Genomic DNA, 27,114 nt, shown 5'->3' with positions numbered 1-27,114 from the left:
TGCTCGGGAATATTCTTGTCTTTATTTGTTCTGATATGTAGGAATCCCTATCTGGCTAAGCCTTTAGCCACACAATCTCAAAGGGTATGTAAATGGCCCTGAGGTGTTCTTTGCACATCAAAGTTAATTTTTTTTAATTATCCTGAAAACAAAAGTGTAAATGAGGTCATCATTTCGTTTTCAGATTGCCATTTACTGTTTTGAATGGTTTTCTGCTTTAATAAATTATTAGGTATTTTTTACTTTTTCATGTTTTATTCATTTATTTAGTACACTTATTTATTGACACTACTATAGCTCTGGTTATAGTGATACAAAGATGAATAAGAGTTTACAGTTTTGTCAGGTACATAAACACATAGAAGGTAATTTTAAAACATTATGGTAAGTGGTAATGCTGATATCCAGAGTGAGTTGAGGGTTTTAAGAAGAGTTACCTATCCTAGGTTGGAATTCTTCATGTATTTGTATATTCATGTCTCTAATAAATGATAAATCTTTCATAGGATTCAACATGTATTTATTGAGTTGAATTGAGGGAAGTAAGCATCGGAATAGAGGTTATAAACTGTTGACCCAAAATGTGACATAAAAAACATGTTTTATTCCATTTGCAGTATGAGTTTTTTTTGGAAGGAAAACATATTTATTCCAAGATTCATTGATTGGAATTTTTAAGTGTTCTTTCTTCCATAGAGCCCTAGAGTGTTGATAGTGTGCTAGGGGTTCCTATGTTTTCCCATCCTCTGAGGGTCATGAGATAGATAGTGGATTAATCCTGGAGTCCTCATGAAAGGAAGGGGTGGACCCATTGAGGTGAATATATGTGGCCTAAATCCTAGGGTTAGGGGTGTAGAAGACTAGGGGCTGGTGGCTGGTGGGCAGCGTTCACCACAGCTGGAGGACCATGTTGGGGCAGGTTGAAGCAGTTGGCAGATGCATCTTCTGCTGCTGTAGGAAGAGGAAGAGCTCATGGCAGTGCTGGAATAGGCTGTAGCTGGATCCCAGAGTCTGCCATCTGTTCTGTTTTTCTTTTCCTCTGGATCCTTGGGATCTTCCCCATTTTATGTTGAGTCTACAGCCATTGACAATCAACTTATTAAAGGACTTCTCAGCAGCCACTTCTGCAGACTGCCCTGTGGAAACCTGGATGAAAGCACACTGCTCTCTCTGAACAACAGTAATCATCTGCATCTCTCCAAACTGGTAGTGATGATGTCTTAGATCTGTCTCAGAAATGGTATTACCCAGACTACCAATATATAGTGAGGATAACCTTGTCCTCTGATGGGTCCAGATGGGGCATGGTTGAAGCCTACTTTAGATGCTTATCTGTTTCTGGATCATTGATTCCATAATATTTGTGTGTAATATTCTGATCGGCAAGGAGATCATCTGGATCTATAGGCTTCTTATGTCTGCATAGACATTCCTCTCCTCTCTTACACTCTTCTTTCACCCAGAAGGAGCAAAGGTGGGGCTTACTCCTTTGGTAGGAGGGTGTGGTCCAAGCTGGATTGAGTAGCATGTCACTGGTCAGTGTGGCTTTTTCCCCAGCAGGCAAACTGGCCATGTTCCATCAGAGCTAGAAATCCCTGTTTCTCATATTCTACATGTAGAACTCTTTTTTTTGACATCTGACTTTGGCAGGTCACCTTCAGAAGACAATTCTGCATCATTAACCTGGATGGGCAGTGTGTGCTTTAGGTCTTAAGATTTAGGCCTAACAGACATGCTTCAGTTTATTGCAGGTTTGGCACACTTCTGTCTTGAAATGCATGTGGACCCCAGGGCACAAGCAAAACACTGAATGACCTGGCACAAATTTTGCATTCCTTCCTGCTTTTTTCTTTGGCTATTTATTTATTTATTTATTTATTTTTATTATTATACTTTAAGTTCTAGGGTACATGTGCATAACGTGCAGGTTTGTTACATATGTATACTTGTGCCATGTTGCTGTGCTGCACCCATCAACTCATCAGCACTCATCAACTCGTCATTTACATCAGGTATAACTCCCAATGCAATCCCTCCCCCCTTCCTCCTCCCCCCTCCCCATGATAGGCCCCAGTGTGTGATGTTCCCCTTCCTGAGTCCAAGTGATCTCATTATTCAGTTCCCACCTATGAGTGAGAACATGCGGTGTTTGGTTTTCTGTTCTTGTGATAGTTTGCTAAGAATGATGGTTTCCAGCTGCATCCATGTCCTTACAAAGGACACAAACTCATCCTTTTTTATGGCTGCATAGTATTCCATGGTGTATATGTGCCACATTTTCTTAATCCAGTCTGTCACTGATGGACATTTGGGTTGATTCCAAGTCTTTGCTATTGTGAATAGTGCCGCAATAAACATACGTGTGCATGTGTCTTTATAGCAGCATGATTTATAATCCTTTGGGTATATACCCAGTAATGGGATGGCTGGGTCATATGGTACATCTAGTTCTAGATCCTTGAGGAATCGCCATACTGTTTTCCATAATGGTTGAACTAGTTTACAATCCCACCAACAGTGTAAAAGTGTTCCTATTTCTCCACATCCTCTCCAGCACCTGTTGTTTCCTGACTTTTTAATGATCGCCATTCTAACTGGTGTGAGATGGTATCTCATTGTGGTTTGATTTGCATTTCTCTGATGGCCAGTGATGATGAGCATTTTTTCATGTGTCTCTTGGCTGTATGAATGTCTTCTTTTGAGAAATGTCTGTTCATATCCTTTGCCCACTTTTTGATGGGGGTTGTTTGTTTTTTTCTTGTAAATTTGTTTGAGTTCTTTGTAGGTTCTGGATATTAGCCCTTTGTCAGATGAGTAGATTGCAAAAATTTTCTCCCATTCTGTAGGTTGCCTGTTCACTCTGATGGTAGTTTCTTTTGCTGTGCAGAAGCTCTTTAGTTTAATGAGATCCCATTTGTCAATTTTGGCTTTTGCTGCCGTTGCTTTTGGTGTTTTAGACATGAAGTCTTGGCCCATGCCTATGTCCTGAATGGTACTACCTAGGTTTTCCTCTAGGGTTTTTATGGTATTAGGTCTAACATTTAAGTCTCTAATCCATCTTGAATTAATTTTCGTATAAGGAGTAAGGAAAGGATCCAGTTTCAGCTTTCTACTTATGGCTAGCCAATTTTCCCAGCACCATTTATTAAATAGGGAATCCTTTCCCCATTTCTTGTTTCTCTCAGGTTTGTCAAAGATCAGATGGCTGTAGATGTGTGGTATTATTTCTGAGGACTCTGTTCTGTTCCATTGGTCTATATCTCTGTTTTGGTACCAGTACCATGCTGTTTTGGTTACTATAGCCTTGTAGTATAGTTTGAAGTCAGGTAGCATGATGCCTCCAGCTTTGTTCTTTTGACTTAGGATTGTCTTGGAGATGCGGGCTCTTTTTTGGTTCCATATGAACTTTAAAGCAGTTTTTTCCAATTCTGTGAAGAAAGTCATTGGTAGCTTGATGGGGATGGCATTGAATCTATAAATAACCTTGGGCAGTATGGCCATTTTCACAATATTGATTCTTCCTATCCATGAGCATGGTATGTTCTTCCATTTGTTTGTGTCCTCTTTTATTTCACTGAGCAGTGGTTTGTAGTTCTCTTTGAAGTGATCCTTTACATCCCCTGTAAGTTGGATTCCTCGGTATTTCATTCTCTTTGAAGCAATTGTGAATGGAAGTTCATTCATGATTTGGCTCTCTGTTTGTCTGTTACTGGTGTATAAGAATGCTTTGATTTTTGCACATTGATTTTGTATCCTGAGACTTTGCTGAAGTTGCTTATCAGCTTAAGGAGATTTTGGGCTGAGACAATGGGATTTTCTAAATATACAATCATGTCATCTGCAAACAGGGACAATTTTACTTCTTCTTTTCCTAACTGAATACCCTTGATTTCTTTCTCTTGCCTGATTGCCCTAGCCAGAACTTCCAACACTATGTTGAATAGGAGTGGTGAGAGAGGGCATCCCTGTCTTGTGCCAGTTTTCAAAGGGAATTTTTCCAGTTTTTGCCCATTCAGTATGATATTGGCTGTGGGTTTGTCATAAATAGCTCTTATTATTTTGAGGTACGTTCCATCAATACCGAATTTATTGAGCGTTTTTAGCATGAAGGGCTGTTGAATTTTGTCAAAAGCCTTTTCTGCATCTATTGAGATAATCATGTGGTTCTTATCTTTGTTTCTGTTTATATGCTGGATTATGTTTATTGATTTGCAAATGTTGAACCAGCTTTGCATCCCAGGGATGAAGCCTACTTGATCATGGTGGATAAGCTTTTTGATGTGCTGCTGAATCCGGTTTGCCAGTATTTTATTGAGGATTTTTGCATCGATGTTCATCAGGGATATTGGTCTAAAATTCTCTTTTTTTGTTGTGTCTCTGCCAGGCTTTGGTATGAGGATGATGTTAGCCTCATAAAATGAGTCAGGGAGGATTCCCTCTTTTTCTATTGATTGGAATAGTTTCAGAAGGAATGGTACCAGCTCCTCCTTGTACCTCTGGTAGAATTCAGCTGTGAATCCATCTGGTCCTGGACTTTTTTTGGTTGGTAGGCTATTAATTATTGCCTCAATTTCAGAGCCTGCTATTGGTCTATTCAGGGATTCAACTTCTTCCTGGTTTAGTCTTGGAAGAGTGTAAGTGTCCAGGAAATTATCCATTTCTTCTAGATTTTCTAGTTTATTTGCGTAGAGGTGTTTATAGTATTCTCTGATGGTAGTTTGTATTTCTGTGGGGTCGGTGGTGATATCCCCTTTATCATTTTTTATTGCGTCTATTTGATTCCTCTCTTTTCTTCTTTATTAGTCTTGCTAGCGGTCATTACATAATGGTAAAAGGATCAATTCAACAGGAAGAGCTAACTATCCTAAATATATATGCACCCAATACAGGAGCACCCAGATTCATAAAGCAAGTCCTTAGAGACTTACAAAGAGACTTAGACTCCCATACAATAATAATGGGAGACTTCAACACTCCACTGTCAACATTAGACAGATCAACGAAACAGAAAGTTAACAAGGATATCCAGGAATTGAACTCATCTCTGCAGCAAGCAGACCTAATAGACATCTATAGAACTCTCCACCCCAAATCAACAGAATATACATTCTTCTCAGCACCACGTAGCACTTATTCCAAAATTGACCACATAATTGGAAGTAAAGCACTCCTCAGCAAATGTAAAAGAACAGAAATTATAACAAACTGTCTCTTAGACCACAGTGCAATCAAACTAGAACTCAGGACTAAGAAACTCAATCAAAACCGCTCAACTACATGGAAACTGAACAACCTGCTCCTGAATGACTACTGGGTACATAACGAAATGAAGGCAGAAATAAAGATGTTCTTTGAAACCAATGAGAACAAAGATACAACATACCAGAATCTCTGGGGCACCTTTAAAGCCATGTGTAGAGGGAAATTTATAGCACTAAATGCCCACAAGAGAAAGCAGGAAATATCTAAAATGGACACTCTAACATCACAATGAAAAGAACTAGAGAAGCAAGAGCAAACGCATTCAACAGCTAGCAGAAGGCAAGAAATAACTAAGATCAGAGCAGAACTGAAGGAGATAGAGACACAAAAAACCCTCCAAGAAATCAATGAATCCAGGAGCTGGTTTTTTGAAAAGATCAACAAAATTGGCTATTTAATATGTATAGATTTCTGCAAGACATTCCTGGCACAGAACAAGAAAGTCCGCCCCCTCCCAGTTCTGCTTGTTGTAAGCTTGGGAACCCAGAGAGATCACCATCTTTAGAGCATCTGCAGGCAGTGGTAGCTATTGAGGTGGAAGAGAGGACCGCCACAATCCTATCAGACCCAGCCCCAAATTTCATGATTTTTCTGCAAGAATAATGAAATGGATGACCTTGCAGTCCAGTTTTTTCATAAGTGTCTTTATCCAGTATGAAATTAATTTCCCTGTTAATGATAGGTCTTTCTAAGAAGGGAGTGAGTTTGGAGAGAAGAAGATACAAGGGGAGACTTTCAGTTTATAAAAACCTGTATGTCTTTTTATACAGTACATATATTTTTATCATTAGAGATAGACGAAACATGAGTGTTGGTACTATTGTGTAGAAGAACAGCAGTATTACCTTCATCAATATTTCCATTTGCATAGCAGGAACCTTTGGGGACCCATTGTGGCTATAGTCACTTGTAATTGTGACAGTGGATCTCTTTGAGATGTCAGTGGCATGACTTTATGTGGCCACAGTTGAATTTCTCACAAATCAGCAAGTGGCTGGGAGCCTCTCACAGCCTGCGTAGGGCTCCCTTGTGCCAGCCCTTCTTAAGCTAGGTGGGATGCCCCCCTTTATCACACCTCTTTCTTCTGCTTTTGCTTCTGTGGCAGCTCAAGAAATTGTGAGCCATCATCACTTCTCCTGGAGGGCATGGACTTCTGTCCCTCAGAGTTTCTGGGAAGCCAGAAAACTTGCAGCTGGGCTTGACACTTGTGTCCTGTAGCGAACTTCCTGACTAAAGCGGTGGCTTTCAATTAGCATGGTCCATGAAACACCAGTATTCAAAAGAATGTTCAGGGATACCTCCTATTTGAGGAAGAGAAGAAAGTGGGGTTCTGAGATCCCAGCCCCAAATTCAACCTGAATAGTTCCTGTTTGATCCTTTGTGTATTGTATATTTCTGTCAGTCAAAAATTTTTGAAGTCCATCTTTGATCAGTATTATCTTTTCATCATTTCACTATGTATAGGATAACAAGTTCCACAAGATTGATGCCTGATATATATTATACTACACTCTTTTTGTCCTACAGCATTTTTTTTTAGGATCAGTTATGTCAGTCCTTTTGGCTCCTCAAAATTTTGTTTTGAGACTATGGATAAATATATTTCTAGCTGTTATCTCCTAATATATATCAGAATAGAATATAGCGCCTCAAAGTAGGTACAGCTGTGTTTTTGACAAGGCTTATTATGATATACTTTCATTAAAAAAAAAATACCTCCCTTAGTCAATACAGATTTTTATTGAATATCTAGTGTTGATATTTTGTTGAATATCAACTGCCAATGATAATGGACATGTTTTAGATCATTTTGGCAGTAGGTACATATTGTTTCGTTGGGGAATACTACAGTAAGACTGGCAATAAACTACATTTAGAAGTTTTTACTTAAATCATTTGTTTTGTCTCCTCTTTCTTTGACCTGTTGTTCCCATGTGGAATCTATATCCTCTCATCTGACCCGTAATTCTCATCCAGTGCTTCACCTAGGCCTGTGCTTCATTTTAAGTAATTTCACCTTCTTCCACTCTTTTCCACTTGTTAAGTTGTGGATGTCTTAGGCCTGAATTGACTGTTCTTCCCTGAAGTTTTGCACATAGATTGTAAAGTATGTTAAATAATGAAAATATGTCATCTAAAATCTATATAATGCTTTCAATTTTACTACAGGAACAAATTAGAACAATAAAGTTATAGAATTTTAAAGTTGAATTACACTTGAGAAATTATTTAAACCAACCATTGTATAAGTTTGAGCCAAATGAAATTGACATTTTTACAGGCTATAAATGATTGAATATTGGTGATTTGATATGATTCAATGCAATACAAATTAGAAATTTTCACTAGAGAAAGGTTTCAAACTCTTAGTTTTCTTATTTTGTTATGTTGCAATGCTAATTACTTTTTACTGTAGTTATAAAGCATCAGAAAGATTTTGTATATATATATAATATATATATGTATATATGTGAAGGACTTAATGAGATTCCTGGAACATTAAGAGCATCCCTTCTCTAGGTTACTAGTAACAGTAGTAATAGTTGCTATTGTTATTAATAATGGGGCTATTTCATGGCATGATTGAGATGAGAAATTGATTAGAAAATTTCCAAGAATTTCACATTTACCAGAGAGATGCAAACTTTTTCATATCCTAAGCTTCCTTATCCCTCACTTTCCAGGTTGAGTTAAATCACATTTGAAGTAAATAGAGATTTGTGCCAAGTGCAAATTATGTTTGAATTGGTATTATGATGCTGTCCATATCTCTTTCAAGTTCAAAAAGTAATGATTTCAGATGGCTGTATGGCTGCTTTCATTTCTCTGTTCATTCAAAGTTAAATATCGAAAGAATCACTACATTTTATGCATAGAATATAATTATCTACCATTCCACTTAAAAATCATATTAGAGTTTCACTATATGAATCTACCAGTCACTGGTAAGCTGTTCAGTTGATTATACTAGTTTTCACATCAGAACCAATTTCTCATGTTTAGCTAATTCTCCTTAATGATGAAAAGTAATGAAGAACAAATTTGTATATGTGAAGAGTTATGGCTTAATCTCCCATGTGGATTAAAATGCACTGAATTCACCCCTCCCTCCTGTAATGCTTTTTAATTTCCCTGGTAGAAGCAGTTCATGCAAAGCTCTGTTCTGTCCTCATCACCAGTTCTGTGAGGCTGTCACTTATGCCACCTCAGTAATGTTTTATGGGTGTGTTTTAAAATAGTAATAAAGTTTCCTATGTAGAACTTCAATTATGAGGGTTATCAAAATAGGACAAACTAATATAATTTGTGATTGCATAAAATAAAGGAAGCAGGGGTACCATGGGGACCTAATGAATCATAGGATGGAAACAGTTTCTTGCTAACTAAACATTCATACTTTGTACTAAGCCAGAGCATGTATATGTAGTTCAGCAAACCGGAACACACTCTGTGTTTACATGAATGGGATATGAAGTAGTCCACAAATACCATCTGGGAAGAAATTCTTGGCCTTTCTATCTGGTACTGTGGAGTAAATTAAGCACATGTTTAGAATAAACAGACTAAAAACACACCTGCTTTGGGGAAAACACACACGTATGGTCACATCCGCGTACAGAGTGGTTCAAAATAGAACATTTTGTGTTGGTAAAATCTGATTACTTTTCTTCATGTTTACTTCTTATGAATAATTATTATGGAAAATTTCCTGATTATTTCTGTATAGCACTACTTGTTTGTAATTGAGTACTCCTAATATCTTCTACTTAAATTAGTCTTATTTTCTCTCATATGTTACTACCTTATGCATCAATAAATACACTTGTCTTTTTAAAAAAATAATAAGTAACTATTGACTGATACTTAGTTTTTAAAATGGGCATATTCTCTGTAGAATGCCTCTTATGCTACATTTTCCCTATCAGTTGCCATGGAGAGTTTGCTAAAGGCATGACACAGAAGACCAACCGGGAAGGAATTCCCAGTCTTTTCTCCCACTCTTAACATATTTTTTTCCCACTGTAGTGTATCCCACTAACCAATTCATTTTGAAAAGCAGTCTTTACTTCAGTGTCACAGAATTTCGGAGCATAAATTGTTTTCACTTCCAGTAAATTACAAGTATTGTCTTATGTTACTTGGTTTTCTTAGCATAGATATAAAATAGCATCTTCTCACCTTTCCATTTGTGTTTCTTTTCTTGCATCAGGCTTTTCTCCCTAAAGGTTCTTCCTTTTTTTTCCCCACTGGTCTGCTAGACTCCTATCCCTTGACTTAAGCTAAGTTCTAGCCACTTGTATCCTGTGCTGTGCTTGGATTTTTAATCTGTGCTGAATGTTTCAGTTCAGGCTAAAATTTCTCATAAATGCTTAGGTTCCAAGTATTTCAGATTTACCAGAGAGATGCAAACTTTTTATAAAACTCCCACTCTCCAGATTGAATTGCATGTCTTAATTGTGATAGGCGGAGATTTGTGCCAACTTGAAATTGTGTGACTGAGTCTATATTATGCTTTTGATAATATCCAATTTTAAATGAAGTTCAAAAACTGTCATGATTTCTGATGACTGTGTGGCTGCTTTTGCTACTCTATTAAATATGTGTAGAATATAATTTGTTTTATGCATAGAACATAATTATCTAACCTTCCATTTGAAAATCATATTAGATTTTTTTCTGTGTGAATCTACCCGACAACTAGTAAGCCATTCAGTCTGTTGAACTATGCTTTCATATGTGAATCTATTCTCTGGATTATTTTTGAGATTATTAATAATCTTGAATTACAAAAAGTAATGAAGAATAAACATATCTGAGGAGAGTAACTGTTCTTCTTGATTAGCATGCATCAAGTTTTCTCTCTCTTTCTTTGTTCTTACTTTTTGTGCTTTTTGATTTGGCAGATGTTTTCCAAGTATTCTATTCTCATTTATCAGTTTTTCTTTTCTCCTCTGTATCTGAACTAAGAGATTGTTTAAAACTTCCACTTTCCAGTTCTTTTTCCAAGATCTTTGAATGTCTTTTCTTTATCCATAACTCCACATCTTCTTTCCCCATTGCTGCCGTTAGTCTTGATTAGTGTTAAGTTTCTGCCGAAAAGAAGAAAATAACAGTTAGTAAATATCTACTATGTGTGAGGCCATCTTCTAAAGAGTTTGCTTATATTATTTTATTGTATATATAGGCCATTTTCCAGGTTTTAAATAAAAACATTTCTATATAGCTTTTTAACTTATGAAATTTTAACCTAGCTTGGCTTTATCCTATTTTTTATAAAAATATAATTAGCACTTTTATTTATTTCTCAGATCTCAGTATTATATATTTTTCTACCCTTGAAGAACATATAATTATTTTGTAAAATATGTATTTTTATCCCTTTAGATTCTGATATGAACTCTTCACATCCATTGTGATGTTTTATTAGGGGTGTTATTTTACTACATTGTGTTAGGGAACAAATTATTTATGCTGATAATTTCAATTCTAGTTATTCTCACATCTCTGAGTGAATTTATAAATCACATTCTTAGTTTCCCAAGCATATATTAACTGTCCTCAGAGACTTCTCTACTAGTTGTTATGAAACTCTAAGTATATGTATAAAATCTGAAATTCAAAAGGTATTTATATCTGAAGCACTAGAATAAAATTGACTTCAATTTTTTGTTTTGTTTTGTTTTGTTTTGAGACGAAGTCTCACTCTTGTTCCCCAGGCTGGAGTGCGATGGCACGATCTCAGCTCAGTGGAACCTCCACCTCCCAGTTTCAAGTAATTCTCCTGCCTCGGCTCCCCGAGTAGCTGGGATTACAGGTATCTACCAGCACGCCTGGCTAGTTTTTGTGTTTTTAGTAGAGACACGGTTTCACCATGTTGGCCAGGCTGGTCTAGAGCTCCTGACCTCAGGTGATCCACCCGCCTCGGCCTCTCAAAGTGCTGGGATGACAGGCGTGAGCCACCGCACCTGGCCAACTTCAAATTTTGTAATCAAATGGAAAGAGAAAGTCTATTAAATAAATATGTCAATTAGAAAGGCTTAAGAAAACATCTTCAGGATGTTTTAAGACTAACTTTGAAAATGATGTTTATCAGTAAAATTTTTACTAACTTTGCACTTCTAATTTAACTAAGAATATGACATTAAGTAATAAACATCAGCACAAATACTGTAAAAATCATGCTCAGTATCCTGAATGTATTTAAGACTTTCTTTATGTGTTTTTTGGGTTTTTTTGCAGTAGAATAGGAGGAAAATGGAATGGGAAAGGCCAAGGCAATTAATCAGGCACATGCTGATAAGAAACAGCAAGAAGTTGTGACAGTGTAGAGCTGAGATAAAATAATTGCTAAAAACACAAATACACACAATTATAGGTTATCTCGTTGTTTTACAAGTAAAACATAATGTAAAGTATGTTCCAGAAAATATATATTAAAATATCAAAAGCCTCCTAACTTTTTGGTTGCCGAGAACATCACTCTGTTTTATTTAGCCCAGTACGCTTATTGATATTTGTAGCCATATAAAACATAAAATATAAAATTTATATTTTATTTATATAAAAATGACCAAAAATTTTTTCTCCCCAAAACTGTAATGACCAAAGACTTTTAAATGACCAAAACCTTTTTCTCCCCAAAACTGTATATAAAGATTCCATAATTTAGCAAATATCCTTAAGGAATTAAGGGAAAAATGTTTTTAAAACTTTCTGTGTTTGTATCTCTTTGGCAGAGTGGCATCACTCATAAGAAACATTTCACTAACTACTTCCAGTAAACCTAGAGAGTTAGAAAATACTCTCTTCACTTTATAGGTTTAGAAACTGAAGAACAGAAAGATTAAGCAACTTGCCCGCAGTCACATAGCTTATAAGCAGCAGATATGGAATTCAAACCATTTCTTCTCTAGACAGTTTGGGGATTTCCTTAGTAGAGAAAATAAGCTGTTTTTTTAGTGGATACTTACCTTACTGAATTTACTGTATGTCTGTAAGGTCCTTTCTAATTCTGAGTATTCTGTGGTTCTCTGCAGTAAAAAGAATATTGTTTTCAGAGTAGTATTTACATTTTGCAAAGAGTTAGTGAAGAGTGGTTGAAAAAGAAGTGATTGAAAAAGAGAAGTGCCACGAAAGGTAAAGCACAATCTTCTTTTGGTATGGAAAATACAAATTCGGTTTCAAGTCTGTGATAAATATTTATCATATTTGAAGTTTGCAGAGAGAAAGAATAGCATTCTTTAACATATGAAATGGTGTTAATGGCCAACAAAACATAATGTAGGCGTAAGTTATAATTTCATAACATTAAAATAGGAATCATTTGATAGACCACTGGACAAAGGTAATTCAATATATAAGAAAGAAGAAATTTAAACATACTTGAAAAGGATATTTAAAATATTGTGAACTTTCCAGAAATCAACCATATTATTGCTTGCTTTGGTATTAAACTTTAAGAAGAGGAGTTTTAGTAGAATCTTTTTCCTTGAGCACTGAAGTTTCTCTTTGTAGACTGTTTTTATTAAGAAGATCAATAGACTTGATGTAAGATTTGATGATAATACAAGAAGTAAAATAACTGTATTCCTAATAAAATGTTTATGGTTCATATATACTTAAAAGAATAATAGTTTTTTTCATTAGTTAACTTTTACTCCCATCATAAAAGTCTCAGCTTTATCCTTTTCAATTATTTTGTCTACGGCAGGCTTTAAAAATCAAATACTGCCCTTTTTTCTAAATACGCAAGCAGTTGATTTCACTGATAAGAATAAGGTTTCAATGAGTACATTAAATTTAGTAGGAACTCAATATTTTTTAATTTGTTTTTTTGGTTAAAAGCAAAAGTATTAATACTCTTTTTCTAAATAACTTTGGTATTTTCTATCATGGTGGATAAAAAAGTCCCTGCATTTTCATAAAAATCAGAGATCAGGTGGGGATATTTTCAAATGCCTCTTTTGTGAGAATAAAGAAAATACTGGAATTCAGTTTCCCAGTTCTAACATATTTAATTTATTTGTCCTCATTTATGTTAGTCAGGAAATGAAAGTTTTTTATAAGACAAGAAGGAAGTTATTTATCTATGTCAGTATTAAAGACCTAATGGCTGTTCTCCAAAAGAGAGAATGGTAATTAATAAATTATCCTTTTATTTACACTGAGTTTCAAAACCAATTGCTTCTTTGTTTTCGGTAAGTATAATATTTTTGTGTGAATAATAAGTTACATAGTAATGATTAATGGCTAACCCCCTGTTTGGATTTCAGAATGGATGTGAATGATGTTGTCAGAAGTGGAATGCCTATTTTAAAATTTAGTCAGCTATATTGCAGAGCTTTTGCATTTTATGCCAAGAACCAAATTCAGCTACTGGTTTATATGATATCACCTCTGATCAAGGCATATGGGTTTCCAGTTGTAGTATGATCTATGTTTCTTAATTGTATGATGGAGAAAGGTGATGAAAAAGACACTTGGGACCAGATTTTCAAGGTCACTGAATTTCAAACTGAGTAATTTGTATGTAATTCTATAGACAGCTGGGGACTATTAAAAATTTTAGCAAGTGGCATAGTAAGTAAAGTGGATAGAATAACCTGGCTATTTTATATCGAACTGTGAAAGACTCAAGATGATGCTTCTGGAGAGGTCAGTTATAAGGAGGATATTGCAGTATTTAGGCAAAAGATGTTACTAGCTCTAAGTTGCACGGTTACAGATTCTGAACTAACACATCCTAGATTTAAAAAAATGTAGAGCTGCAATATGCAAGATTTCATGGGTTCAGGAATTCAGAGCCAGGAAGGTTAAATAAAAGATAAGGGAGAGCAAGTCAGAGATATTTCCTAAGCAATTGGGAGAATGACAGATTTGTGAATTGAAATAGGTCAGAAAGGACAGATTTGGGAGAGAAATGATGGTTTTAGAAATGAATTTGAAAATCTGATGAGAGATGCAGAAGAAGGGTTTTAGAATAAGGGGAATGGCATTTCAGGGAGATACTGTGTTTGCCTGCAAAGAGACCTGGTTACAAGTGAAATGGGTTACACCACCCAAGAGGATACTGAGGAATCCTGGGAAGAGAAAAATTGAGTCCTGATTATAAAAGGGAAGAACATCACTGAAATAAGAAATGTAACATATAGATTGAAATTTAATTTTATTAGAATGATACAAAACTGCTGTTTTTGGAATTCTTACACATAATGCTTTGAAATTAATGGGATGTTTTTAAAAACCTATATATTTTTACTTTTGTTTTAAGGTGGACTAAAGGAAAATGTTATAGGCTACTCTTGGCAAGCATTTTGCCATAAAATCTTTCTGATATGGATAAACAACAAACTAAATTGTGTCTACTTGCTACTATATTTTCCATTCATGTGATATTTTGAAGTCCATGTCTCAATATACTCAATTCTACTTTCCTTTTGATGAATACAGCTTACTCTGGTAAAGAAAGATACCAAATTTACAAAGTTAGTGTAATTGTTATATATTCTTTTGTTTTAGCTTCAACTCCTTATACTTACTACCTGTAAACAATAGTTCAGTATGGGTATAAATTAAATTCTGTATCACAGAGAATAAATGAATTTAAAATCATATAACAATCAAATCCACCATGACAGCTGTCAGTATTTATCTGAGTGAGAAACTGATAGAGATACTGAGTTGTTAGTACATTTATTTGTACTAACTTGGTATATTCTCATTTGCTAATCACTGTTCTAAATGTGACTCTGCTGATTACTTTTGCAAAACCCAGAGGGTTTGTGAGCCATGAGTTGGTAAATGCTTATAGACTGGAATCTTTTTGGAGACAAACATGGCTGGATTTGAATCTTGGCTTCATAACTTGCTAGTTATATAGTGTTGAGCATATTCCTTAATCCAAGTCCTCATTTAGTCATCTCTTGGATTTTACCTACATCATAGGCATTATATAAGATAATGTATGTAAATGACCTAACACTGGTCTACATTATTTGCCAGTGGGAACAGGATTAATGGCAGCCAAAATTTTTTTTGACATTTGGTATAACAAAGTGTCAAAGGCAAAGACACTAAGAGACAGAAAGAGAGCTTGAAGATTCATAGCATGCAGTGTTTGTGAGGCCACTTTTCTGCTTTAGAATGTCACACCGTACACAGTTTTGTCACTATTTATCCTACCTCTACTTTTTATTGCCAATCTTCTTAGATACCTTAACATTCTTAAAAACCAGTTGAGATAATTTATTATACATGAGTTTCCCTGTTCCTTCCTTGTCAGTTCCCACCTGATTTTATGTCCCTGAGAAGAAACCTGCAGACACAGAGTGATCTAAATTTAATTCATTTCAATCCTGGAGACTTAGGAAGCTTTTCCATGAATTTTATGCCTTCTCATTTTATCTCTGTAATTGGGTAGAACTTAACTATCATTGAAATAAGAGCATTGACTAAAAGCGCCTATTTTTATCTAGCAAATCCTTGAATATTCTCCTAAATGATCTTTGAGTCCTAAGACAGTGTATTTAGGTGGCGACTTCTATGTTTTGTTTTGTTCCTTTTTCAAACTTGATGGTTTTAAGAATATTGTATGAGGAAGTTTCCCAGCATTCTTGAAAATTACGTGATTTCCTAAGTACATAGTAATGTGGAGTTTGAGGGAGGTGAAACAGATAAATGGATAAATAGGTAGGTGAAAGAGAGAGCGCAAGCCCCCAAAATTGACCAGTGTGCTAAAATGAGTATAGATTTTTAAAATTATTATTATTAGGTGTAAATTAAGTAATACTATGTATTTGTAAATTGTTTGTGAAGTGCTTCTTTGTAAAACTAGGGACGCCGTTTTGATGTTGACATTTCCTTTTATTATTATTGCTAATAATAATCTTTTTAAAACTTGTGTTTTAAAAGCATTTACCCTCAAAATCTGTGGAGAAAACTCTTTATCCGAAATATTGGTAAAGTTATTAGATGATATTTTTAATATAAATATTAGCATTTATATTTTAGAAAATTTCTAGGTACTAAAATTTTGAGAGGAGCAATTTTACTTCCCAAGTTCATGTGCCCTTTTCTTGTGAATTGACCCTTTAAGCATCTTAACTTTTGATAACTTGAAATTTATGTGAAAAACTTCTGTTTAGGGAAAAGCTTCAAATTCAGTATCATTTATTAATCATCCACATTATTATTTTGAAAAATAACCAACAAAAATAATGCAGTATAATAGTTCTACACTTTAACATTTCAAAATTCCTAAAAGTAGAACTTTCTCCAAATATATATTCTTAAAAGTAAAAATTTGCTATGCTTTGTGTAACCGAGGTTACAAAAGACTTGTAACTTCTAATAATTAGCTTAATCTGACTTTAAATTCATGATGGTTTTGGAACAGGAATTTTTGTTTGAAAGAAAGATTGGCTTGTTAACTGAATTATGTAATTATAAGTAAATGTGGTCACAGCTGCTTTTGATTTTATTGTTATACACCTGATTGGAAACAACAGGTTTTTAAAAATATTTTTCCATTTCTTACACTGACACCTAGTGTTCACTATTACTGATATATTAAATATTAAATTTTATTTATTAATAATTATGGAAATAGATTTACATTCAATGTATTTTAGCCATGTACCTATTCACAGATAAATAACTCTCATTTTCAATACCAGTGATGCACGGTTTTTCTGGTTACTTATGTGACATCATTATGAACCAATTGCTGAGGCCATTTTGAATGCAGCAAAACTCTTAAGAAGCCTAGAGTTGTAGAGATGGAAGAATTGCTGGAGGGAGATTTTAAAACCAAGATTCTTAAAATCCCAGTGCTTTGTTATGTACATAACTACTTCAACCCATGAGTCCAAGTGGCTGATTTAGTTTATGTCTGCTTAGTCTCTGTGTCATAGAACAAAATCACATTTAGTCATGCAAGTATTATAAATTTAAAATTCTTGGTTGACCAGGAATGGAGCATGTTTGAATTATTTCTAATTTTTGAAAAGGGAGACTTGGCAATATTATATGTTTACCATTTCCTATGAGTTCCTAAGGATGATTTTAATGCCCCAGTTTTCCTAGTAATAAAGCTTAAAGGTATAGATTAATATCCGATTTTACACAATTAAATGAAACTGTATATATAATTCAGAGAAAATTTATTTGTACAGTAAGCGTTTGGCACATCAGAAATAAAGTTGGCCAATAAAGATAATGAAATTGTTTCATTTTATTTTTTGTATCTCTCATTAAAATGGGGAATGATATTATTAATAAGATGAAAATCTGTAGCTAAGATTGAGCATTTAATTTATGCTTAACTTTACAAAGTCAGGAACAGAAACTAAGTTTCAAGTAATTTCTAATAGAACTGCAACCTTCAGTGTTTGACTATCCAAATGTAATTTTCAGAGAAGTATGTTTCTCATACCTAAAGATCAAACATTTTAAATATAGGAAAATCAAAATTGACTTGTTTTCAATAATAGTTATGATGTTTTTAATGTCCTTTGGTTTTTTTATTTCTATCTAATAAGCTGTTGTTTTATAATTCATGTAATATCTTTTCCCCAGACAAGCAAAAATTATCATTCTTCTTTTGATCCATTCATCAACTATTTATTAATCATCCAGTATTCAACTGAATCTCATTCAGGAGATAAATTGCCAGATGAAGTTGTCATTCATGTTGTCTTAATTAACAGAAAAGATAAGAATATATGAATGTGGAAAAAATATAAAAGCAAGAGATAAGTAGAAAGGAATTTTGATTACAATGTTAAATACTTTCTGCTACATTTCTCATAGTCAGGTTTTTGGGTGGATTTCCATAATTTCTGAATAATTTTTTCCAGAATCATCAAGTTCATTCTAAAATTAACCAAGTTCTTAGAAATGAGGTACCAAATATGTTCAGTTATGTCTCTAGAACAGGTGATACAAAAGGTTTGAAAGGAACTTTGTCAGATGTAAAAAAAGGAGAAACGAAATAGGTAGTATGGAGTATGTAGTTTTTCCTTGGCTTTAAATGGGTTGAAACCTATCATTTGAGAATATCACACATGTTTATGTTGAATAAAAATTCCAGCAATAGCAAAAGCGTATATAAATACTTTGTTTCTGGGTGCATAGAGATGCTTTAGAATATTTAATTAAATATTTAAATCTTTGTGTTGTTGGGAGACAGGACAGAATAAAATTTCAAATCACATTTTCCCCGTGGCACTTAGTGCAAATGCAGAGATGTTTGCACTTTCTTTTTTATATTTTTATTTATTTTTAATTAAGTTTTCAAAAAATTTCAACTTTTATTTCAGATTAAGGGATTTATGTGCTGGTTTGTTACATGGGTATATTGAGGTTTGGGATCTGAAGGATCCCATCATCCAGGGAGTGAGCATAGGACCCAACAGGTAGTTTTAAACCCTTGACCCCCTCCCTCCCTCTTACCTCTTGTAGTTCCTAGTGTCTGTTGTTCCTATCTTACATCACTTGTACCCAGTGTTTAGCTCCCACTAACAGGTGAAAACATGCAGTATTTGGCTTTCTGTTCCTGCATTAACTCACAGGATAATGGCCTCCAGCTACATCCATGTTTCTGCAAAGGACATGATTTCATTCTTTTTTATGGCTGCATAGGATTTCATGGTATATATGTAACACACTTGCTTTATCCAATGTACTGTCAATAGACACCTAGATTGATTCCATGTCTTTGCTATTGTGAATAGGGCTGTGATGAACATATGAGTGCATGTGTGGTTTTTGGTAGAATGATTTATTTTCATTTGAGTGTATACACATTAATAGGATCCTGGGTCAGATGGTACTTCTGTTTTAAGTTCTTTGTGAGATCTCCAAACTGCTTTCCACAGTGGTTGAACTACTTTACATTCCTACCAGCAGTGTATGAAAATTTCTTTTCGTTTGCAGCCTCGCCAGCATGTTATTTTGATTGGTATGAGATGGTACCTCATTGTGGTTTTGATTTGTATCTCTCTGATGATGAATGATATGGGAATTTTTTTCATATGTTTGTTGGTAGTTTGTATGTTTTCTTTTGAGAAATGTCTGTTCATGTCCTTTGCTCACTTTTTCATGGGATCATTTGTTGCTTGCTTGTTGAATTGTTTAAATTCCTTATAGATTCTAGACATAGACCTTCGTCGCATGGATTATTTGTGAATGTTTTCTCACATTCTGCAAGTTGTCTAATGTACTCTGTCCATAGTTTCTTTTGCTGTGCAGAAGCTGTTTGATTTAATTAGGTCCCACTTGTCAATGTTTTTGTGTGTTGCACTTGCTTTTGAGGATTTAGTCATGAATTCTTTGCCAAGGTCAATGTCCAAAGTGGTGTTTCATGGATATTCTTCTAGGATTCTTACAGTTTGAGGTCTTACATTTAAATCTTTAGTCTATCTTGAGTTAATTTCTGTATATGGTGAAAGGTAGGAGTCCAGTTTCATTCTGCTGCGTGGTGCTGGGATAACTGGCTAGCTAGCTAAAGGCATCCAACAAAGGTCTATAGTTAGCCAGTTATCCCAGCACCATTTATTGAATACGAAATCCTTTCTCCATTGCTTAGTTTTGTCAACTTTGTCAAAGATCAGATGGTTGTAGATGTGTGGCTTTATTTCTGGCTTCTCTATTCTGTTTCATTAGTCTATGTGTCTGTTTTATTACTAGACCTATGGTTTTGTTTTGTTTTGTTTTGTTTTTTACTGTACCCTTATGAAGTCAGGTAATATGATGCTTCTGACTATTCTTTTTACTTAGGATTGCTCTGGGTATTCAAGCTTTTTATTGGTTCTGTAAGAATTTTAGAAGAGTTTTTTCTAATTTGTGTAAAAACAGTGTTGGTAGTTTGATAGGAATAACATTGAATCTGTACCCTGCTTTAAGCTGTATGGCCTTTTTAAAGATAATGAATCTTGGCCAGGCATGGTGGCTCATGCCTGCAATCCCAGCACTTTGGGAGGCCGAGGCCGGTGGATCACGAGCTCAAGAGTTCAAGACCAGCCTGGCCAAGATGGTGAAACCCCATCTCTACTAAAAATACAAAAATTAGCTAGGCATGGTGGCAGGCACCTGTAATCCCAACTACTCAGGAAGCTGAGGCAGAGAATTGCATGAACCCAGGAGGCAGAGGTTGCAATGAGCCAAGATTGTGCCCCTACACTCCAGCCTGGGCAACAGAGTAAGACTCCGTCTAAAAAAAAAAAAAAAAAAAAACAGCCCTGGCCAACATGGTGAAACCCTGTCTCTATTAAATAAATACAAAAATAGCCAGGTGTGGTGGTGGGTGCCTATAATCCCAGCTACTCAGGAGGCTGAAGCAGGAGAATCGCTTGAACCTGGGAGGTGGAAGTTGCAGCAAGCTGAGATAATGCCACTGCACTCCGGCCTGGGCTACGGATCAAGACTGTCTCAAATAAAAATAATAACAATAATAGTAATAATGATTCTTTAATTAGTCTGTGAACATGGAATGTTTTTCCATTTGTGTCATTCTGTGATTTCTTATAGCAGGGTTTTATAGTTCTCCTTGTAGAGATTTTTTACCTCCTTTGTTAGATGTATTCCTCGATATTTGTGTGTCTGTGACTACTGTAAATGGGATTGTGTTCTTGATTTGGGTCTCAGCTAAAATGTTATAAATGTATGGAAGTGCTACTGATTTTTGTATGTTGATTTTATATCCTGAAACTTTACTGAAGTCGTTTATCATTTCTAGGAACCTTCTGGTCAAGTCTTTAGGGTTTTCTAGGTGTAGAATCCTATTGTCCCTGAAGAGAGATAATTTGACTTATTATTTTCCTATTTGGGTGCCTTTTATTTCTCTCTCTTGCCTGATTGCTCCGTTAGAACTTCCAGTACTATGTTGCGTAGGAGTGGTCAAAGTGAGCCTCCATATTTTGTTCCTATTCTTAACAAGAATGCTTCTAAGCTTTCGCCTTTTTACTATGATGTTGGTAGTATGATATGATAGTATGTCCTTTGATGCCTAGTTTCTTGAGGATTTTTATCATGAAAGAATGTTGGATTTTACTGAGAGCTCTTTCTGTGTATATTGAGATGCTCATATTGTTTTTGTTTTTAATTCTGTTTATGTAGTGAATTACGTTTATTGACTTAACAAATGTTGAACAAACCTTGTGTCTCAGGAATAAAGCCTAATTGATCATGGTAAGTTAACTTTTTGATGTGCTGCTGGACTTGGTTTGCTAGTATTTTGTTAATGATTTTTGTGTCTACAATCATCAGAGATATTGGCCTGAAGTTTTCTTTTTGTTATTGTGTCCTTGCCAGCTTTTGGTATCAAGAGTGATGCTAGTTTCTTAGAATGAGTTAGGGAGGAGTCCCTCTTCCTCATTTTTTTTTTTTTTTGGAATAGTTTCAGCAGAATTGATGTCAACTCTTTGTATGTCTGGTAGAGTTCAGCTGTTAATCCATCTGGTCTGGGGCTTTTTCTGGTTGGTAGGCTTTTCATTACTGATTTAATTTTGGAACTCAATATTGGTCTGTTCAGAGTTTCAATTTCTTCCTGATTTAATATTGCAAGGTTGTTTATTTCCAGGAATTTATCCATTTCCTCTGGATTTTCTAGTTTGTGTGTCAAATGCATAGATGTGGCACTTTATTTGCAAGTTGATTGGCTTTATTTAAATTGCTTATTTTATTTAGAAGCCCAAATAAAATAAAACTAATCCATTACACTTTCATGTAACTGAGTGAAAGTTCACTTGGTTTTTTTCCCCTAATTTTTCCAGGCTCAAAAATTGGCTGAAATTGCTGGGCAGGCAGTTATTTTAGAATTGTTTCTGCGTCAATGTTTTATCAGGCCCAAGAGTGAAATATTCTGCAACTACTGCAGTTTTTTTATTGCCACTCTTAAGGTAGAACCCTGTTAAAATGGCGTATAAGTATGTGGATTCAGATATGATAGCCCTGTTTCCTCAATTATAGTGTATATATAAAACGTAGAGTTATATTGGATAGTGATTTCTAGCCACAGAGGAGTTCTATCATTCATTCACTCATCAAAGATTTATTGGTAAATGTGGCAACCATTGTTTTAGGTACTGGGGATGTAATGGTATATACAAGAAATTCTCTGCTCTAATGGAGCTTATATTTTGGTATGCAAGAAAGACAATAAGTAAATGAATAAATAATATCACGTAGTGTTAACTACTATGAAGAAAATAATCCAGGACAAAGACTGGGAGTAATAATGTTAGATTACCTCAGAGAAGATGATATATGAGCAAAGAATTAAATAATGTGAAGGAGAATACCATGTGTTAACACGGAGTATAAAGGTACTGAGATTGGAATGTACTCCAGAAACAGTGAGAAATATCAGTATGTCTGGAGTGAAGTGAGTTAGGGATCAAATGGGAGGAGCCGAAGTGTAAAAGTTAAATAGGGGCCAGAGTATGTAGGCATTGTTTTTCTCTCTCTGTCAATTTCACTCTCTTTGGATTTGTTCAGGAGAGAAGGTTTTATTTATTTGTTCATTTAATTTCTTAATTTTTAATTTTTGTGGATACATAGTTGTGTGTGTATATATATATATATATATATATATATATATATATATGGGATGTATGAGATTTTCTGATACAGGCATAAAGTGGATAATAATCTTACCAGGGTAAGTGAGGTATCCATCACCTCAAGCATTTGTGCTTTGTATTCCAATCCAGTTATACTCTTAGTTATTTTTACATCTATAGTTAAATTATTATTGATTGTAGTCACTGTGTTCTGCTGTCACATACTAGACCTTATTTATTCTTTCTGTTTTTTGTGCCCATTAACCATCCCCATTTTACCTCCACTTCTTCATTTCCCTTCTCAGCCTCTGGTAACCATCTGTCTGCTCTCTATGTCCATGAGTTCAATTGTTTTAATTTTTAGCCTCCATAAATAAGTGAGAACATGTGAAGTCAGTTTTTGTGTGCCTGGCTTATTTCACTTAATGACCTCCAGTTCCATGTATGTTGTTGCAAATAACAGAATCTCATTTTTTTTTTTTTTTAATGGCTGAATAGTAGTACTTCATTGCGCATATACCACATTTTCTTTATTCATTCTTCTGTTGATGGACACTTAATGTTGCTTCCAAATCTTTACTATTGTGACTAGTAAACATGGGAATGCAGATATCTTTTCAATATATCGATTTCCTTTCTTCTGGGATATACCTAGCAGAGGGATTGCTGGATCATATGGTAGCTCTATTTTTAGATTTTTGAGGAACCTCCAAACTGTTCTCCATAGTGGTTGTACTAATTTACATTCGAACCAACATGTATGAGGGTTCCTTTTTCTCCACATCCTCACCAGTATTTGTTATTGCCTTTTGGATAAAAAGCCATTTTAACTGGGGTGAGATAACTACCTCATTTTAGTTTTGATTTGCATTTCTCTGATGATCAGTTATAAACTACTTTTTCAAATACTTGTGTACTGTTTGTCTTCTTTTGAGAAATGTGTCTTCAGATCTTTTGCCCATATTTAAATCAGATTATTAGATTTTTTCCTGTTGAATTGTTTGAGCTCCTTGTATATTCCGGTTATCGAACCCTTGTAAAATGGATAGTTTACAAATATTTTCTCCCATTTTGTGGGTTGTCTCTTACTTTGTTGATTATTTCCTTTGCTGAGCAGAAACTTTGTGATTTGATGTAATCTCATTTGTTCATTTTTACTTTGATGGCCTGTGCTTGTGGGGTATTACTCAAGAAATCTTTGTCCAGTCCAATGTCCTATAGAGTTTCCCTAGTGATTTCTTTGAATAGTTTCATAGTTTGAGGTCTTAGATTTAAGTCTGTAATCCATTTTGACTTGACTTTTGTATATGACAAGAGATGTGGGTCTAGTTTCATTCTTCTGCATATGGATATCCAGTTTTCCCAGAACTGTTTATTGAAGAGACTGTCCTTTGCTCAATGTATGTTCTTGGCATCTTTCTCGAAAATGAGTTCGCTGTAGATGTATGCATTAGTTCCTGGGTTCTCTTTTCTGTTCCACTGTTCTGTAAATCTGTTTTGATGCCAATACCATATAGTTTTGGTTACTGTAGCCCAGTAATATTATTTGAAGTGAGGTATCATGGTTCTTCTACGTTTTTTTCCTTCCTTCTTTGTTTCCTTCCTCCTTCCTTCCTTCCTACTTCTCCTCCCTTCTTCTTCCTCCTCCTCCCCACTTCTCCCTTCTTCCACTCCTCCTCCTCTTCTTCTTTCTTCTTTCTTTTTCTTCCTTTTTGCTCAGGATGGTTTGACTATTCTGGGTGTTTTGTGGTTCCTTACAAATTTTAGCATTTTAAAAAAATTTCTGTGGTTAATGTTACTGGTATTTTGATATGGATTGCATTGAATCTATAGATTGCTTCAGGTAACACAGACATTTTAACAATATTGATTTTTCCAATCCATGAACATGGAATATCTTTTCATTTTTTCATGTGTCCTCTCCAGTTTCTTGCATCAGTGTTTTATAGTTTTTATTGGAGAGAGTCTTTACTTCTTTGGTTAATTTCTAGATATTTCATTTTATATGTAGCTAGTGTAAATGGGATTACTTTTTAGATTTTCAGACTGTTCAGTGTTGGCATACAGAAATGTTACTGATTTTTATATGTTGATTTTGTATCCTGCAGCTTCACTGAATTTGGTTATCAGGTTTAATAGTTTTTGCTGGAGTCTTTAGGTTTCACAAACATAAGATAATAACATCTGCAAACAAGGGTAATTTGACTTCTTCGTTTCCAATTTGGATGCCCTGTATTTCTTACTCTTGTCTAATTGCTCTAGCTAGAACCTTTGGTACTTTGTTGAATAACAGTGGTAAAAGTGGGTATCCTTGTCTCATTTCAGATCCTTGAGGACAGATTTTCAATTTTTCCCCATTCAGTATGATAATAGCTGTGGGTCTGTTGCATGTTGTATATGGCTTTTATTATATTGATGTATGTTCTTTCTATACCCAATGTTTTGAGGGTTTTTTTGTCAGGAAGGGATGTTGAATTTTATCAAATGCTTTTTTTTTTAGCATTAATTGAAATAACTGTTTAGTTTTTATTCTCCATTCTGTTGATATTATGTATCACCTTGATTGCTTTGCATATGTTCAATCATCCTGTCATCCCAGAGATAAATCCCACTTGAGCATAATGAGTGATCTTTTTAATGTGTTGTTGAATTTGGTTTGCTAGTATTTTGTTGAGGATTTTTGAATCAATATTCATTAGAGATATTGGCCTGTAGTATTCTTTTTTTGCTGCGTCTTTGGTGTTGGTATCAGGATAATACTGGCCTTGTAGAATGAGTTTGGAAGTATTCTCTTCTCCTCTATTTTTTGGAATAGCTTGACTAGGATTGGTAGTAGTTCTTGTTTAAATGTTTGGTAAAATTCAGCAGCAAAGCCACTGGGAGACATTTTGTTATGGCTTTAAACTCATTACTTCTTATTGGCCAGTTCGGGTTTTGGATTTCTTCATGGTTCAATCTTGGTAGGTTGTATGCGTCTGGTAATTTATTTTTATTTGTTATGTTTATGTATTTTTTTGAGATGGAGTCTCACTGTGTTGCCCAGGCTGTAGTGCAGTGCATGATCTCGGCTCACTACAACCTCCACCTCCCGGGTTCAAGTGACTCTCCTACCTCAGCCTCCCAAGTAGATAGGATTACAGGCACATGCCACCACGCCCAGCTAATTTTTGTATTTTTAGTAGAGACTGGGTTTCGCCATGTTGGCCAGGCTGGTCTCAAACTCCTGACCTCAAGTGATCTGCCCTCCTTGGACTCCTTGGACTCCCACAGCCAGCTAATTTTTGTGTGTTTTTAGTAGAGATGGGGTTTCACAATGTTGGTTAGGCTAGTCATGAACTCCTGACCTCAAATGATCCACCTGCCTTGGCCTGCCAAAGTGCTGGGATTATAGGTATGAGCCACCACTCCCGGCCTATCATTTCTTGTAGGACATGTCTGCTGTTGATGAAATGTCTCAGCTTTTGTTTGTCTGAGAAACTTTATTTCTGCCTCATGTTTGAAGGATATTTTTGCTGGATATATTATACTAGGATAAACATTTTTTTTTCTTTAGCACTTCGAATAACTCATGCTATTTTTTCCTAATCTATAAGATTTCCACTGAGAAGTCTGCTGACAGTTGTATTCAGGCTCTTTTATGTGTTGTTTCTTCTCTTACGCCGATTGTAGGATTCCTTCTTTATCCTTGACCTTTTGGAGTTTGATCATTAAATACCTTGAGGTAGTTTTCTTTGAGTACATCTGATTGGTGTTCTGTAACCTTCTTGTACTTGAATATTGATATATTTTTCTGTGTTTGGGAAGTTTCCTGTTATTATTCCTTAGAATAAACTTTCTACCCAGAACTCTCTTTCTCTCTCCCTCCTATTTAAGGCCATTGGCTCTTAGATTTGCCCTGTTGAGGCTATTTTCTAGATCTTGTAGGCATGCTTCATTCCTTTTTGTCTCCTCTGACTGTATTTTCCAATAGCCTGTCTTCACTGAACTCACTAGTTCTTTCTTCTGCTTGATTGGTTCTGCTGTTAAGAGATGTGATGTGTTCTTCAGTATGTCAGTTGCATTTTTCAGCTCCAGAATTTCTGCTTAATTCTTTTAAAGTATTTCATTCTCTGTGTTAATTTTATCTGATAGGATCCTGAATTCTTTCTCTGAGTTATTTTAAATTTCATTAAGTTTATTCAAAACAACTATTTTGAATTCTTTGTGTGCAATGTCACATATCTCTGTTTCCCTGGGATTGAGCTCTAGTGCCTTAGTTTGTTTAGGGAGGTCATGTTTTCTTGAATGGTCT

The 27,114-nt window shown here is 35.1% G+C and overlaps 1 protein-coding gene and 1 pseudogene across 5 annotated transcripts in view; one reads left to right on the top strand and one right to left on the bottom strand.

Moving 5' to 3' along the window:
- The window catches only part of SUPT3H (SPT3 homolog, SAGA and STAGA complex component), a 527,431-nt gene that overhangs the window by 261,466 nt on the left and 238,851 nt on the right, over nucleotides 1-27,114 (top strand). The gene's annotated exons all lie outside the window — the stretch shown is intronic.
- LOC126953013 (pre-mRNA-splicing factor RBM22-like) lies at nucleotides 720-5,761 on the bottom strand (annotated as a pseudogene).

The sequence above is a fragment of the Macaca thibetana genome, chromosome 4, assembly GCF_024542745.1.
Source record: "Macaca thibetana thibetana isolate TM-01 chromosome 4, ASM2454274v1, whole genome shotgun sequence".
Classification (NCBI taxonomy): domain Eukaryota; kingdom Metazoa; phylum Chordata; class Mammalia; order Primates; family Cercopithecidae; genus Macaca; species Macaca thibetana.
This window is presented reverse-complemented; position numbering and strand designations above follow the sequence as displayed.